The sequence below is a fragment of the Bombina bombina genome, chromosome 3, assembly GCF_027579735.1.
Source record: "Bombina bombina isolate aBomBom1 chromosome 3, aBomBom1.pri, whole genome shotgun sequence".
NCBI classification, from domain to species: Eukaryota; Metazoa; Chordata; class Amphibia; order Anura; family Bombinatoridae; genus Bombina; species Bombina bombina.
Genome location: NC_069501.1, coordinates 1,048,163,027 through 1,048,181,336, shown reverse-complemented (window position 1 = coordinate 1,048,181,336; position 18,310 = coordinate 1,048,163,027). Strand labels below are relative to the sequence as shown.

The following is an 18,310-nucleotide window of genomic DNA, read 5'->3' as shown; positions in this document are numbered from 1 at the left end:
CAATTTTTATCTCCATTCGCAAATCAGCCCACTCAGCCAAACTCTTAGAGACTAACACCAAACTTCTTACTAGATGGTATTTAACACCACAAGAACTTAAACACATTTTCACTAACTCTTCCAACCGCTGCTGGAGACAATGCCCAAACGAAGGGACCTTTTATCATATTTAGTGGACCTGTCCCTTTTGGGAATCTTTTTCCACCTACATACAAGATACCCTAGGTACACCTATAACCCTGGACCCAATGACATTCCTCTTCCACAAATACCTGAAACTTGACTCTAGAACACATGTGAGACTTCTACAAATCATGAAAACATTGCGCACCAACTAATCCCACGGTTGTGGAAAAAAGAAACAATACCCACTCTGCAAACATGGATACAAGAAACAAAAACCAACCTCAAGTTAGAAAAATATCATTATCTCATTAAAAATCAGTCAGACAAGCACAATTATATAATGTTCCTCTGGGAGACACAACCCAACCAATGATGCCCCTAAGAGCAACACTACAAAATAAGGAAATCTAGGATTTCACCTATATCCATTGTTATATACCTGACCCTTGCACACTGAGATCCCATCACATCATAACATTTATTACATAAACTCAGTTACACTCAGGAAAATTAGTAAATTCTATATGTTTTTATGCTTTTAGTTACTGTTAGTTATTATTTTTTTTACTTAAATAATTTAATTCATCTTGGTAAAAATGGGAAAAACAGACAGCTAAAACTATGTACAGTCGGACTATGACAAAAGAATGCTAGACCAGTAGGCATGGATCTTTAATGTCCTTTAAAAGACTTTTCACATCAGCCGCATATGAACTCATACTAAAGAAGAAATGACCATAAGAGCTTTATTGTTTACATCCCATGTTACTTATGTAACATGATCAATGAATGTACCATCACTATTGACATATTGTTATCTATAAGCTGCACTTCTCAATAAAAACTATATTAAAAAAAAGTTACTAATCACTTTCGTTCCTTTCATCAATCAAGAAACCAAAGATCATCCTCCTCTTCCCAAAAGCAGGATGCTTTCAGATCTTCCTGGAAATGTAACTTAAATTGAAACAAGGCCAAACAGTCCAGAAAGCCTTCTTCCTCTACCAAATTTGCATGAAGGTGCGACCCGATCCAGATTATTTTCTGGTAGGGGGCAGATTACTCCTTCTCATTTTGTCACCAAGCAGCAAGTCCTACACAGGTGCTGAACCAAAAATTAGCCCGCTCCTAAGCTTATATTCCTGCTTTTCAAATAAAGATACCAAGGGAATAAAGAAAAATTGATAATAGTAGTAAATTAAAAAGTTGCCTAAAATTGCATGCTCTATCTGAATCATGAAAGAAACAAATTCGGTTTAATATCCCGTTCACCCCTTTATTAAGATACACACTGATTCTTTGTTTACTGAACACTGACACTGTGCCCTGACTTATGTATCTGTCTCATGCCTTTGTTTATACATCTGGTTTCAGACCTTTCGCTTGTCTATGGATAACCTTTATGAGTTCCTGATTGCCGAAAGCTGCTCTCTTCCTGTGTAACTGGTTCCATCTCTAAATTCAGGTAATCTAATTATTACCTTATTTGTTATATTTTACTATCAAGCCACAGAGGTATGTTAATAAGCTAATACATTTATTCTTTGCATTACTACACTTTTTGTTAATGTATAGTCATCTGTGCTTTAAATCTTCTTTCTCAGACTTGTAAAGGCTTCTTCAGTCCCCTAGTACACCTGTGGGAGTTGTCCCTATTAGGTAATGAGAATAAACACTGCACTATGCAGCATCCATTACTTCCTACTTTCATTTTCAATTTGAGCAGCATTTAAAGGGACAGTCTAGGCCAAAATAAACTTTCATGATTCAGATAGAGCATGTAATTTTAAACAATTTTCCAATTTACTTTTATCACCAATTTTGCTTTGTTCTCTTGGTATTCTTAGTTGAAAGCTTAACCTAGGAGGTTCATATGCTAATTTCTTAGACCTTGAAGCCCACCTCTTTCAGATTGCATTTTAACAGTTTTTCACCACTAGAGGGTGTTAGTTCACATATTTCATATAGATAACACTGTGCTCGTGCACGTGAAGTAATCTGTGAGCAGGCACTGATTGGCTAGACTGCAAGTCTGTCAAAAGAACTGAAAAAAGGGGCAGTTTGCAGAGGCTTAGATACAAGATAATCACAGAGGTTAAAAGTATATTATTATAACTGTGTTGGTTATGCAAAGCTGGGAAATGGGTAATAAAGGGATTATCTATCTTTTAAAAAAATACAAATTCTGGTGTAGACTGTCCCTTTAATTAAAGAGCCATAATTTAAAAAAAAATGACATGCTTTAACTCATAATTGTAACATTATCGACCCTTTATAGTAGGAGTGCTGCTAATCACACAATTCTAACCCCCTTTTCAGGGGTTAAAGGGACACTGAACCCAAATTTTTTCATTCATGATTCAGATTCATTTACATTTACTTTAATTTCTTTACCTTGTTTGTTACTATCGCTTAAGTTAGAATTGTAATCCATGAATTGACGACATTTCTGTAGGTGCTTTAAAGGACATTTAAGTCCAAAATAAACTTTCATGATTCAGATAGGGCATGCAATTTTAAATAACTTTCCAATTTACTTTTATCACCAATTTTGCTTTGTTCTCTTGGTATTCTTAGTTGAAAGTTAAACCTAGGTAGGCTCATATGCTAATTTCTAAGCCATTGAAGGTTGCCTCTTATCTGAATGCATTTTGACAGTTTTCCACTAGAGGGCATTAGTTCATGTGTGCCATATAGATAACATTGTGCAGTGCTCACGCCGTGGAGTTACCTAGAAGGCAACACTGATTGGCTACAATGAAGTCTGTCAAAAGAACTGAGATAAGGAGACAGTCTGCAGAGGCTTAGATACAAGATAATCACAGAGGTGAAACGTATATTAAAGGGACAGTCTACCATATAATTGTTATTGTTTTAAAAGATAGATAATCTCTTTATTACCCATTCCCCAGTTTTGCATAACCAACACAGTTATATTAATACACTTTTTACCTCTGTGATTACCTTGTATCTAGGAACCTTTTACCAGCCCCCTGATCACATGACTGTGACTGTTTATTATCTGTTGTCTAAAATTTAGCATTGTATTGTGCTAAATCTTAAATAACCCCCTGTGCCTGAACACAGTGTTATCTATATAGCCCACGTGTACTTTCTGTCTCTGTGTTGAAAAGAGATTTAAAAAGCATGTGATAAGAGGCAGCCCTCAAAGGCTTAGAAATTAGCATATGAGCCTCCCTATGTTTAGTTTAAACTAAGAATACCAAGAGAAAAAAGCAAATTTGATTATAAAAGTAAACTGGAAAGTCGATTAAAATTACAAGTCCTATCTGAATAATGAAAGTTTAATATAACTGTGTTGGTTATGTAAAACTGGGGAATGGGTAATAAAGGGATTATCTATCTTTTTAAACAATACAAATTATGGTGTAGACCAGTGGTTCTCAGCTCCAGCGACCTCAAGGCCCGGTAAATTTTAGTTGGATGTGTCCGGGGCCCGGTAGTCATTGGGAGTAGTAATATATATATATATATATATATATATATATATATATATATATATATATAATCATATATATATGTATATCAAATATTACAGTTGACATATCAGTAGGAGGCTGGTAATCCAGAAGGTAAGGTAATTCAAAAAACCTGGACTGTTGGGGAGGCCTGAGGACAGGTTAAAAAACCAGTGCCTTGTCTGTTCCTTGTCCTGTGCTGTTTTCCCACGAAATAGCTGTTACGTACAAATATTGTGCATGCACAGTGGCACTCTGATAGGCCCACAGCACCATACATATGGAATTCTGGGTGGTGATCAGTTCACAGCAAAGGGGCAGCAAACATGTTTGTTGAATCATGGCCCACCAGCAGAACCACCAAGGCCCGGTACTGGGCCACGGCCCGGCTGTTGAGAAACCCTGGTGTAGACTGTTCCTTTAAGACAAATTACTCCTGAAGTTCTTCACAAATGAAGTCCAGATATGAATGAGCAAGCCTTGTTGCAGTACTACATTTTAATTAAAACAAAATGTCCTATTGAACTTTCAATTGCTTATTATTCCTGAAATTTGTATCATATCTCACACTTGTTCTAGCATTGCTCTTTTTATGTATACTCATGCATTTCTCATTCATGCACATTGTAAGCGAACAATGTATCATGCATATAAAATCAAACCAATTACATGTAATAAAATACTTTTACATGAAAAAAGGGGTTAAAGGGCCATACTAGTAAAAACATGACATGCTCTCATGTGAACTGTGCACCTACTGTGTGTTTAAAGGGACACTGAACCCAATTTTTTTTCTTCAGTTAGAGCATGCAATTTTAAGCAACTTTCTAATTTACTCCTATTATCAAATTTTCTTCATTCTCTTGGTATCTTATCTCAATCATAAAAGAAAACAAATTGGGTTTCATGTCCCTTTAAGTATTTTTTATATATGCATCAGAGATATGCAAAATATATGAAAATAAATTAAATTATGTTTAAAACATTTATAACTGTCATTTGATTTGCACATTTTGCATTGTTTTGCAATTCTGGGGGGGGGGGGGGCGCCTTGAAGTTGTGACTGTTGTTTATCTTATCATAGTTGCTGTGACCAATTAGGGACAGATATAATGAGTTCCAGCACATTCCAAACAATCATTATGCAGTATGCTAGAGAGTCAAAGGTTCTATATTTCACAACATGCACTTCTGTCTCTCTGGGAGCAGTGGACAACGCACAATGTTTACAAACTACAGGAAAAGCAGGCAAAATACATAATTAATGTTTATTGCACTATGCACAATTAAAGATTTTAATTAATTGCCTTTTAAGTTTATATCCCTTTAAAGGGCCATGAAACCCAATATTTTTCATTCATGATTAAAATAGAGAGTACAATTTTAACCCCTTGGCAACCAAGGATGTGTCAGGCACGTCCTACAAAAAAATACAGTTAAGGACCAAGGACGTGCCTGACACGTCCTCTGGCGTTTCAAGTGGTGGAAGCAATCGTGATCGCTTCCAGCCGCTTTCAAGGTATTACAGTAATGCCTTGATATTGAGGAATCACTTTTTATCCACCGATGCAGAGAGCCACTCTGTGTCCCTTTCTGCATCGGCCAACGATGGTGCCAATCGTTGGTGGGTGGGAGCCATTGCAGGGAGGCGGGTGGGCAGTCCATCGCTGGAGGATATCCAGTAGAGGGGGGCGGGATCGCACGCGGGGGTGCTGGGAGCGTGCATGGATGCAGGTTCAGGAGCACGCACGGGTCGGGAGTGGGTGGGACCGCTACACTATGGAACTAGTAAAGTGTAAAGGGAAGAAGGGAGAGGGGGGGATAAATGTTATCCAAGGGATCTGGGAGGGGGTGGGGTGTAAGTTATTTAGGGGGCTGCTACACTACAGAAAAATTGGGATTTTTATTTATTTTTTTAATAAAAAAAAGCTAATTGTATGGCAAACTGGGTACTGGCAGACAATTGGCGGCAAATAGGTAGAGGGGGGAGGGTTAGAGAGCTGTTTGGGGGGGGGATCAGGGAGGTTGGGGACTAAGGGGGGTTCTTACACTGCAGAATATATATTTTAAATAAAAAAAGCCTTTTATTTTAATACTGGCAGACTTTCTGCCAGTACTTAAGATGGCGGGGATAATTGTGGGGTTGGGGAGGGAAGAGAGCTGTTTGAGAGGGGTCAGCAGGGCCGCCATCAGGGGGTGACAGGGGTGACTCCTGTCAGGGGCCCAATGGGCTAGGGGGGCCCCATGAGGCAAGAACTAAAAAAAAAAAAAAAAAAAAAAAAAAAATTTTTTTTTTTTTTTAAATTTTGGCAGCCACCAGTGGGTACTACAGCAGAGTGCTAATTGAGCATGGGAAATGTTATTACAAAGAGTAAAGTATTAGCATTTGAGAGGATTTCTGAGTGTGCACTAAACCACTATGCACAGTGTGAGACAGACTTGACACTTTATTTGTACAGTGTGTGCCTGAGTCAGACGGCAGATCACTTTCATTTGCAGAGGAGGTAGGAATTACTTAGCAAATGTTTTTTATTTCTTTGTGCAATTTAAGATTGTAAACTTCAGTGTGGTAGTAGTTGTATGGTGGGGCCAGGGGTCCATAAAAACACATTTTTTTAGCAGCAGTGTATTTATGATTATTTGACAATGCTGTAGAAATTCTATATTTAAAACCATGCAGAAATGTTTCCTCCTCAATACACAAATGATATATATTACATTCCAGTTTACTGCCCCTTTATGCAAGGACTTTCCAGATACAAGGAGGCATTTTATCTAAGATTTTTACATCTGCATAACATGTTATACTCTCAGACTAAGATTGCTCAGTGTTGGAAATGAGAAAGGTTAACTTAAAACTGTTCAGTTTACTCTACAACTGACTTAATTTTGAAATGCATACCAACAAGCTTAAATCCTGCATTTAACCAGATCTAATGGTATGAGTACCACAGCTTATGGTTCCACCAAGACCATATAGAGTACAGCATTTTCAAAATCCACAAGTACAGCTGACAGATGGGAACATTTGTACACTATATTTTAAGTGGTGCTCTTGGTTGGGGAAATTGGGGAAAATATCAAACAAACATATGTCAACCTTTTAAAAGTAATTTTCTTCATTTAGCCATCTACCCAGATCATTAATGTACAATTTTGAATTCACAGAATTATTTTTGTTTGCACATTTACAAATATGATTCTTTAAAAAGTGATCTCTTAATTTCTGCATTTTTTTAATCATGCATGTCACACACTGTTGATTTAGGGGATGCAAGGTGCATAAATGTTTCCTCCTGTGAGTGTTTCTGTGGGTGTCTGTATTTATGTCTTTGTGCTTTGGTTTGTGTCTCTATGAGTGTGTATGTATTTTTTTTCTTTTGGTATCTCTGTGAGGGTGGGTGTGTATGTCTTTGTGCATTTTCTGTGGATGCCTGTGAGGGTGTGTGCATATGTCTTTGAGCTTTTTCTATGGGTGTCTCTGTGAGGGTTGGCGTGTGTTTGTCTTTGTGTATTTTCTCTGGATGCCTCTGTGAGGGTGGGTGTGTGTGTCTGTGTTTTCTGTGGATGTCTCTGTGAGGGTGTGTGTATGTATGTCTGTGTTTTCTGTGGATGTCTCTGTGAGGGTGTGTGTATGTCTTTGTGTGTTTTCTGTGGATGTCTCAGTGAGGGTGTGTAAGTATGTCTTTATGTGTTTTCTGTGGGTGTCTGTGTGTGTGTATGTCTTTGTGTGTTTTCTGAGGCTGTCTCTGTTGGTGTTTCCTTGGGTGTACGTGCAAGTTTGAGTTTGTGTGTGTGTCCATTGTCTGTTCCTTTTTAGGACATTTTGACCTTACTACTAATTATTTACATCTTTCTACAGACTTTGAGACTAATGAGACCTTTCCGGAAGTCACCAATCTACCATTTAACCTTTAAATTATTGTTTAGGCAGTTCAGGGCCCTTCCTTTCAGCCACTGCATGCTGTTGTCATCATTTAGTTGGCATCTTCCTTTACAAAAAGATAATCAGAACTCCATATTTTGTTTTCTAAATCTCCTTTTTTTTTTTTTACAAAACTGTAGTTTACCTCATTACTTGTCAGGTCAATGTAAACAAGTGCTAAGTGTCTGTTTGGGTGTCTGTGTCTGAGTTTCTTTGCGTGTCTGCTAGAGTGTCTATATGTGAATCCTTATGTGTGAGTGTGTGTGTTTCAGTGTATGAGTGTGTCTGTGTGTTTGTATGTTACTACCTTTACAACATTTCCAAGTTTAAATAGACTGGTCCTTTAAGAATAAAGTGCATATACGTTTTAGTCACTTGGTCAAAAATTGCACATGTCAAAGGGGAGGGGGGGGGGGCCTGATCAATGGTTAAGTCAGGGGCCCCAAAATTTCTAGTGGCGGCCCTGGGGGTCAGGGAGCTATCAGGGGGTGGGATGTGTCAGGTGGGAGGCTGATCTCTAAACTAAAGCTAAAATTAACCCTACAAGCTACCTAATTAACCCCTTCACTGCTGGACATAATACAAGTGTGGTGCACAGCAGCATTTAGCAGCCTTCTAATTACCAAAAAGCAATGACAAAGCCATATATGTCTGCTATTTCTGAACAAAAGGAATCCCAGATAAGTATTTACAACCATTTGTGCCATAATTGCACAAGCTGTTTGTAAATAATTTCAGTGAGAGACCTAAAGTTTGTGAAAAAGTGAACGATTTTTTGTATTTGATCGCATTTGGCGGTGAAATGGTGGCATAAAATATACCAAAATGGACCTAGATCAATACTTTGGGATGTCTACTAAAATAAAATATATACATGTCAAGGGATATTCAGGGATTCCTAACAGATATCAGTGTTACAATGTAAATATCGCTAATTTTTTTTATTTTTTTAAATGGTTTGGAAATAGCAAAGTGCTACTTGTACTTATTGCCTTATAACTTGCAAAAAAGCAAAGAACATGTAAACATTAGGTATTTCTTAGCATGGGTGCTTTATGGTAGTTGTAGATGTGTAACAGATTTTGGGGGTCTAAGTTAGAAAAAGTGTGTGTTTTTTATTTTTTCATCATATTTTATATTTTTTTTATAGTAAATTATAAGATATGATGAAAATAATGGTATCTTTATAAAGTCCATTTAATGGTGAGAAAAACTGTATATAATATGTGTGGATACAGTAAATGAGTAAGAGGAAAATTACAGCTAAACACAAACACTGCAGAAATGTAAAAATAGCCCTGGTCCCAAATGGTAAGAAAATTGAAAAATACTGTAGTCACTAAGGGGTTAAATAACATTCCAATTTACTTATTTTATTTAATTTGCATCATCCTTCCAATATCCTTTGTTTAAGAAATAGCAATGCACATGGGTGAGCCAATCTCACAAGGCATCTATATCAGCAGCTACTGATCCTATTTAGATATGCTTTTCAACAAAGGATATCAAGAAAATGAAGCAAATTAGATAATAAAAGCAAGTTGGAAAGTTGTTTAAAATTTCATGTTCTATCTAAATCAAGAAAGAAAAAAAATGGGTTTCATGTCTCTTTTTAAGACTATTCTGAGGGGAACTAAATAAGCCTTTATTTCAAACTAGAATTAGGCAAATGTAATTATTGTCTTCTGTTAATTAAGGACACTGTACTATAAAATGTGTTTCCCCTTAAAGTGTTTCAAATGACTTGTTATGCTTACAGCATAGTATTAGATGTATTGGAAATTGTTCTTTTTTCTCATTTAAACTATCATATATTGTTCAAAACGATATGCCCAATTAAATGGGTAGACCCTGCAGAAAGAGCATATCTTCTCATGTTATCTCTTTTTGTACACATAATTGGGGATTTTAATGCTAATTAAAGGGGCATGAAACCTAAAAATTTTCTTTTGTGATTCAGAGTATACAATTTTAAAAAATGTTCAGTTTACTTCTGTAATCAAATGTGATTCATTTGCATGATATTCTTTGTTGAAGAGATACCTAGGTAGGCATTTAGAGTACTACATGGTAGGAACTAGTGCTGCCATCTAGTGCGCTTGCAAATGGATAACATTCTTGCAAAACTGCTGCCATTTAGTGCTCCAAAAATAGGACAGCTCCAAAGATTATGTCCCTGTTTTTCACCAAAATATAACAAGAGAATGAAGATAAAATTATATTAAAATTAAATTAGAACGTTGTTTAAAATCACATGCTCTATCTAATTCCTGAAAGAAAAAAATTGGGTTTCATATCCCTTTAAGGCTCAGGAAGTTCAATAAGTAAAACCAACTTTTTCAGATACAAAAATATCTCTCTTTACCACCCCCCTGCTGGAAGGTTAATTTAAACTTTTATCTCTTGTTTAAATATCTTTTCTACAGAACATTCAAACATATTCATATTTTCAGTATAGATGGCAGTCGAACTGGCAATAACAATCGTTTTAAAATAACTATATAAATATAAAGGAGATACCTGTAAACAATTTAATACACTCAAGCTGGTAAAATAGATAACTGTAAACACATTAAAAAAGGGGGGCAATTCTTATAGTACGGTGTCCCTTTAAGTAAGGTATGTTTGGGAGGTTATGATTTCAAGACGAAGGCTTCACAGTGTAATTTGGTATTTTTAAGAGGATGGTTGTTAAGCTGTGAAATAGCCCATCAGCAGATGTAGTAGGGAAAGGAAAATTACAAGTATATCCTAAAAATTATCTGAACCTGAGTATTCCAGAAATGAAGTAAAACTTGTAGATGTTAAAGGGACAGTCAAGTAAAAAATAAACTTTCATGATTCCGATAGGGCATGTAATTTTAAACAACTTTCCAATTTACTTTTATCATCAATTTTGCTTTGTTCTCTTGGTATTCTTAGTTGAATGCTAAACTTAGGTAGGTCATATGCTAATTTCTTAGCCCTTGAAGGTCGCCTCTTATCTGAATGCATTTTAACAGCTTTTCACAACTAGAAGGTGTTAGTTCCTGTGTGCCATATAGATAACATGGAGTTACCTAGGAGTCAACATTGATTGGCTAAAATGCATGTCTGTCAAAAGAACTGAAATAAGAGGGCAGTCTGCAGAGGCTTAGATACAAGGTAATCACAGAGTTAAAAGTATATTAATATAACTGTGTTGGTGATGCAAAACTGGGGAATGGGTAATAAAGGGATTATCTTTATTTTTATATAATAAAACTTATTGTGTAGACTGTCCCTTTAAGGGCTTGCGCTTCCCAGTCAAACATTTACATACATTTCAACCAATATCAAGTTTCAACCATCATAATGCTCAGATAATCTTTGTATATCCTCAGTACAAACAAACCACACCTCTTGCTTATAAATGAAAATGAGCTCCATATTGTGAAATACAATAATAAATAAATAAGTAAAGGTATTTCAGTACGTACTAACAACTACATATATCTATAAGTAAATAATATCAGTTTGTACCATTAAGAAGGAAAGAGGAAATTGATGTTATCAGTGCAGACGAAAACCAGAGACTGATACTGTAAATAGTGTGACATCCTACAAGCACAACAACATAAAACAATGAGTGCAAATGTCTGAGGATGTGAGTTATGTTACCTTTAGAGGTCTGCTTTATCCTGTGAATGCAGCAATCCTAAAAACAATCTCTATATGAAGATCTGGCTCAGGCAGACAGCTCGGGTCCCTGTCAGTGAGCTGGGTAAAGTCCTTGGTGCTGGACCCTAAGCCACGTGTTAGACTCCCTATGTTATGTCAAAATATAAGACTTGCTTGTCTCAGATTAGAGAGTGAGACTCGGCTATTTTCCCAGGATCTTGTGCTTGTTACTATCGCCTCTCACCACATGCCCATAATCATTTGATACCCATAGGGGTCAGAGGCTACTTGAAGAATTTTGGTCCCAGCTGACACGGCAGTTGCGAGAGTAAGACACAAGCTTTTCTCTCACTTGGGTAAAGGCTCCCCTTTGGCTGTTTAAGCATATTCCAGGAACGCTTTCGCTGACACTTGTAAAGCTATCCCTGTCATGAAGCAAGCACAGGTTGTCACAGAGAGATATTAGCAAAGGGAGGTTGTCATGAGATGCAGGACATATGCAGGACACAGCAATGATGGTACAACTCTATTTTATTACAGAGCACAGAAACATACATCTAGTCAGGTTGATTTCACTAACTAACTGCAACACAGACTACCGGACCTAAGCCCCGCCACCAACTAGTGACATCACATCCTGCTCTCATCACATCTTCCCCTTTTTCAAAGGCGAAGCATACATTTGAATATAACAAATAACAAGGTATACGAACAGAGTATACAACAACATTTTTTTTCCCGAACAATATATAAACAAATAGGTTCAGAAAATATAAACACATAAATTACATCCTGACTTGGACATCAGGGTAGACTATCCTAGTCCACAGTGACCATGGGATTATTCTGCCCATACAGGGAGTGCAGAATTATTAGGCAAATTAGTATTTTGACCACATCATCCTCTGTATGCATGTTGTCTTACTCCAAGCTGTATAGGCTCGAAAGCCTACTACCAATTAAGCATGTTAGGTGATGTGCATCTCTGTAATGAGAAGGGGTGTGGTCTAATGACATCAACACCCTATATCAGGTGTGCATAATTATTAGGCAACTTCCTTTCCTTTGGCAAAATGGGTCAAAAGAAGGACTTGACAGGCTCAGAAAAGTCAAAAATAGTGAGATATCTTGCAGAGGGATGCAGCACTCTTAAAATTGCAAAGCTTCTGAAGCGTGATCATCGAACAATCAAGCGTTTCATTCAAAATAGTCAACAGGGTCGCAAGAAGCGTGTGGAAAAAACAAGGCGCAAAATAACTGCCCATGAACTGAGAAAAGTCAAGCGTGCAGCTGCCAAGATGCCACTTGCCACCAGTTTGGCCATATTTCAGAGCTGCAACATCACTGGAGTGCCCAAAAGCACAAGGTGTGCAATACTCAGAGACATGGCCAAGGTAAGAAAGGCTGAAAGACGACCACCACTGAACAAGACACACAAGCTGAAATGTCAAGACTGGGCCAAGAAATATCTCAAGACTGATTTTTCTAAGGTTTTATGGACTGATGAAATGAGAGTGAGTCTTGATAGGCCAGATGGATGGGCCCGTGGCTGGATTGGTAAAGGGCAGAGAGCTCCAGTCCGACTCAGACGCCAGCAAGGTGGAGGTGGAGTACTGGTTTGGGCTGGTATCATCAAAGATGAGCTTGTGGGGCCTTTTCGGGTTGAGGATGGAGTCAAGCTCAACTCCCAGTCCTACTGCCAGTTTCTGGAAGACACCTTCGTCAAGCAGTGGTACAGGAAGAAGTCTGCATCCTTCAAGAAAAACATGATTTTCATGCAGGACAATGCTCCATCACACGCGTCCAAGTACTCCACAGCGTGGCTGGCAAGAAAGGGTATAAAAGAAGAAAATCTAATGACATGGCCTCCTTGTTCACCTGATCTGAACCCCATTGAGGACCTGTGGTCCATCATCAAATGTGAGATTTACAAGGAGGGAAAACAGTACACCTCTCTGAACAGTGTCTGGGAGGCTGTGGTTGCTGCTGCACGCAATGTTGATGGTGAACAGATCAAAACACTGACAGAATCCATGGATGGCAGGCTTTTGAGTGTCCTTGCAAAGAAAGGTGGCTATATTGGTCACTGATTTGTTTTTGTTTTGTTTTTGAATGTCAGAAATGTATATTTGTGAATGTTGAGATGTTATATTGGTTTCACTGGTAAAAATAAATAATTGAAATGGGTATATATTTGTTTTTTGTTAAGTTGCCTAATAATTATGCACAGTAATAGTCACCTGCACACACAGATATCCCCCTAAAATAGCTATAACTAAAAACAAACTAAAAACTACTTCCAAAACTATTCAGCTTTGATATTAATGAGTTTTTTGGGTTCATTGAGAACATGGTTGTTGTTCAATAATAAAATTAATCCTCAAAAATACAACTTGCCTAATAATTCTGCACTCCCTGTACTTCCGGTCACTGTTCTAGCTAAAGTCAGTCCTCGGGCCGGAAGTCTCACCACTCTTCCGCTTGATGTAACTTTGCATGAACTGTCCTCTGATACAGAAGATGGTGAATTAGAGTCCGCTGGAGGCAAAGATATATCCCCGCTGTGATCTTGCTGAGGGGAAGACACCTCTCTTAGAACAGGGGATCCCACCGGCGGTGGTACTGAGGCATCCAGTTCCAGACTCTCAGGTAGAGGCTGAAGATGTCTTCGGTTACGGCGTGTAACCGTCCCTCCCTCAGTAAGGACTGTATAAGACCTTGGTTCTGGAGAGCGGCCAACTACCGTAGCAGGCGTTTTCCATTTCTTCTCATCATCCAGTTTAATTCTGACAGTTTGCCCTGCATTCAGTTCCTGTAAGGGCCTGACAGAATGTCTCCTGTCGTAGAAGAAACGATAACCCTTTTTGGCCTCTTCATCCCTCCTAAGGACTTCGTCCCGAGGAACAGGGCCAGGCGGCTTGAAGACACCCACTGAGGGTAAAGTGGTGCGAATCTGGCATCCTAGCATCAGCTGTGCTGGGCTAAACCCGGTAGTTTGAATGGGTGTCACCCTGTATGACAAGAGGGCCAGGTACGGCTCAGATTGCTTTAGAATGAATTTTGTTGTTTGAACTGCCCTTTCAGCCATTCCGTTGGCCTGCGGATAATGTGGACTTGACGTGGAATGTACAAAGTCATATTCCCTGCTGAAAGCACTGAACTCTGTAGAAGCGAACTGCATACCATTATCACTCACCAGCTCCATTGGAATGCCCCACCGGGCGAACAAGCTCTTCAGGCGAATGATAACGGCTTGACTTGTGATATCATTCAGGGGTACAATTTCCAAATACCTGGAATAGTAGTCGATCACAACAAGGAACTTTTTTCCGTGCAGTTCACACAAATCAGCAGCTATTTTCTGCCACGGCCCCGCAGGCAGCGGAGTAGAAATCAAGGGCTCCCTTCTCTGAATAGGCTGGCGTTCCCTGCAAAAGGCCCATTTAGACACGTGATTTGCAATGTCGGAGCTGATCCCAGGCCACCACACAGCTGTAGCTGCCCTTTCTCTGCACTTTGTAATGCCTAAGTGGCCATTGTGAATCCTGTTTAACATCTCCTTCCTCATGCTGACAGGAATTACAATGCGGTCTTGGAACAGCACCAACCCCTCCAGCTCCGTGAGCTGCGACCTCTCTGGCTGGTAAGCACTTAAAGACATTTAGGCTGCCCGGCTCTCGGGCCAGCCTTATTTTATGTACTTTATAACCTCTTGCAGATCTGTGTCCAAATATGTCTCTTTCTTTATTTCCTCCAGTTTCCTTGAAGAAATGGACTTAGAGGCCAGAAATGAATCAACATACACTTTCACATCAGATTCTGTGGAGGATTCTTCAGCAGCAGCCAGCGGGAGCCTGGATAGTGTATCCGCCACAACCAATTGTTTCCCCGGCACATGCACTGCCTGAACATTGAACCTGAGCAGTCTCATTAAAAGTCTCTGGCATCTCAAGGGTGTTTTGTCAATGTCATAAGAGTTGATTAGAGGGACTAGCGGTTTGTGGTCAGTTTCCAGACTAAATTTCCCCAAACCCTCTAGATAACGCTGAAAGCGCTCACAGGCCCAAACTGCAGCCAGGCACTCTTTCTCAATTTGAGCGTATTTTGACTCTGCAGCCGTCAGTGTGCAGGAACAGTAGGCGATGGGCTGTAGTTTATTCTCATTTAACTGCAGGAGTGCAGCCCCCAACCCATAACTACTTGAATCGGCACTAACCACAGTCTTTTTTGAAGGGTCGTAGAACCCCAGCAGGGACTTGGCCTGCAGAAAAGCTTTTTCTTGTGAAGGTCTCCAGACCCAGGCAACGTCTTTCTTAAGCAACTCTGTGATAGGGTGTAAAACTGTTGATAAATGTGGAAGAAACTTGCCCACGTAATTTACAAGGCCCAATATCTGTCTCAGCTCATGTACATCAGAAGGACTTTTCATCTGTTCAATAGCACAAATTTTCTCGGGGTCTGGCTTGATGCCATTCCCATTGATGATATGCCCAAAGTAGCATAATTCAGTTTTCCTAAAATGACATTTTTCTTTATTCAGCTTCAGCCCAGACTCTTTGATAGCCTGTAGCACACAACTTAAACGCTGATCATGCTCCTCCACTGTAGACCCATACACTAGAATGTCGTCCATGACGACCGCTGTGCCCACGTGGTCACTCAGGAGAGATCTCATTTCCCTTTGAAAGATTTCAGGAGCAAAGGATATCCCAAAGGGGAGTCTGCAGAAGCAGAACCGGCCTACCGGTGTGATAAAGGTAGTCAGTTTGTGGCACTTTGGATCCAGGGGGATCTGCCAAAAGCCGCTAGAAGTGTCTAATGTGGAAAAGAACTTCGCCCCAGCCAACTTTGGAGCTATATCTTCTAATGTCGGCAGCACAAATCTCTCTCTCTTCACTACCTCATTCAACCTTTTCAGGTCCAGACAGATGCGCACCTTTCCGTTTTTCTTTGCAACTGGAACAATGGGGGCACACCAATCAGTCGCTTCAACAACCTCTTCAATAACCCCCATAGACTTCATGCGCATAAGCTCTTTCTCCACTTGAGGCATGAGCGGGAACGGAATTCTACGGGGAGTAGAAATACTGTATGGGACTGCGTCACTTTTAAGTGCTATACGGACGGGTTTGCAATTCAGTAGGCCCAACTTGCCAAACATATCTTCAGAAATCTCATTCACTCTGGCCACGAGGCCCAAGTCACAGGCTGCTTTTCTGCTCAATAAATTGTTAACACACTGACCTCGAATCACATGCACCCACATAGTGAACTTTCTTTGCTTGTACTCACAGCTGGCAAGAAATTTCCCCACACAATCAATGCGGCCACCAGGACTATGGACATTTGTAGTAACCTTCGCCAGCTGGGGCTGTCGAGGCAGTTTCATAAATTCAGCAAAAGACATTACAGTGATATCTGCTCCTGTGTCAATCTTAAAATCAACTTTGGCTCCCATTACAGTAAAAGTAACTTTCCAATCTTCCTCTGAGCTTGGCTGTTCCACAACGGACCCCACAAAAGACACTTCCTGACCCTCCTGGTCACTGTCCACCTGCATCTCCTTAATGTATTCAGTTTTACACACCACTTCAAAATGGCCCATTCTGTTACATTTTCTGCATCATTTATCTCTGGCCGGGCATATAACACTCTGATCATGGGCACGGTAGCACCGTGTGCATCAGGCATGTTGCGCCCATCCACTTCTAGGCCTTTCCATTATTTTAGATCTACCGCTCATACTGTGCCTTTCACTAGCAGTTTTCCTGGACTGTTGCACTTCATCCACAATACTCTCAGACCTCAGATCAGCACTCTGCTTTTTCACCAGTTCACTCTGGCGGGCCATCCTATTAGCCACATCTAATGTTAAATCAGGCTCTAACTGCAGCTTCAGTGAGACTTCAGCACCTGCAATTCCAATAACTATTCTGTCTCTGATTTGCTCTTCTTTAGCAACACCAAACTCACAGAATTCAGCTAGTTCATGCAGGTTGCGCACAAATGACTCCACAGATTCTCCCACATGCTGATTACGTTTGTGAAAACAAGCTTTCTCATGAATCACATTTCTTTTGGGCACAAAGTGGGCACTGAGTTTATCCATAACTATATCAAAGTTAAATTCTTCCCCTTCTTGGAAAGTAAAAGCATTGAACACTGGCTCCACATCTTTCCCCATAGAGTATAAAAGAGAATTAACTTGTACATCACCACTCTCCTTGTTCAGTTTGGAAGCAATCCTGAAGCGCTGAAACCGCTGATGCCATGTGGGCCAAGCTGCAGGCTGAGAGAAGTCAAAAGGCTCAGGTGGGGTAAACTTTGACATTGCAATCGATCAAGAACAGAAGCGCAGGCCAGAACTTCTGACACCATGTCAGGAGATGCAGGACATATGCAGGACACAGCAATGATGGTACAACTCTATTTTATTACAGAGCACAGAAACATACATCTAGTCAGGTTGATTTCACTAACTAACTGCGACACAGACTACCGGACCTAAGCCCCGCCCCCAACTAGTGACATCACATCCTGCTCTCATCACAGAGGTCAAGGCAGGAAACGGCGGGATGTTTGAAACACAAATGTTACAAACTGATTCAGTAATATCATGACAAATTTATATTCGTCATTTAGCATATATTATATAGATAGATTGGAAAGATAGATAGTAGATAGAGGATAGATAGATAGATAGATAGAGATGATATAAGATAGGTAGATAGATGGATGATTAGATAGATTGGGATAGTGATAGAGGGAGACAGATTATGGAGATAGATTGATCGATAGCTTAGATATATAGATGAAAGATTAGATTGGGATAGTGACAGATGGAGATAGACAGGTGATAGATTAGATTGAGATAGTGATAGAGGGAGATAGATTGAGATAGGCATAGAGAAAAAGAGATTATAGATAGATGATTAGATAGATTGGGATAGTGATAGAGGGAGACAGATTATGGAGATAGATATATAGATAGATATAGATGATAGATTATATTGGGATAATGACAGAAGGAGATAGACAGGTGAAAGATTAGATAAGATAGTGATAGAAGGAGATAGACTGAGAAAGGGATAGAGAGATAGATAGATAGATAGATAGATAGATAGATAGATAGATAGATAGA

The 18,310-nt window shown here is 39.4% G+C and overlaps 1 protein-coding gene across 3 annotated transcripts in view; it reads right to left on the bottom strand.

Moving 5' to 3' along the window:
• Positions 1-11,595, bottom strand: part of ZNF385A (zinc finger protein 385A) — a 496,048-nt gene extending 484,453 nt beyond the window's left edge. The window contains exon 1 of one of the 3 annotated variants that reach the window (XM_053708271.1): positions 11,170-11,595. The gene's annotated coding sequence lies outside the window, so the exon portion shown is untranslated. The remainder of the gene's footprint in view (positions 1-11,169) is intronic. The other 2 variants (XM_053708274.1, XM_053708277.1) reach the window with 2 other exon arrangements.
• Positions 11,596-18,310: the final 6,715 nt, after the last annotated feature.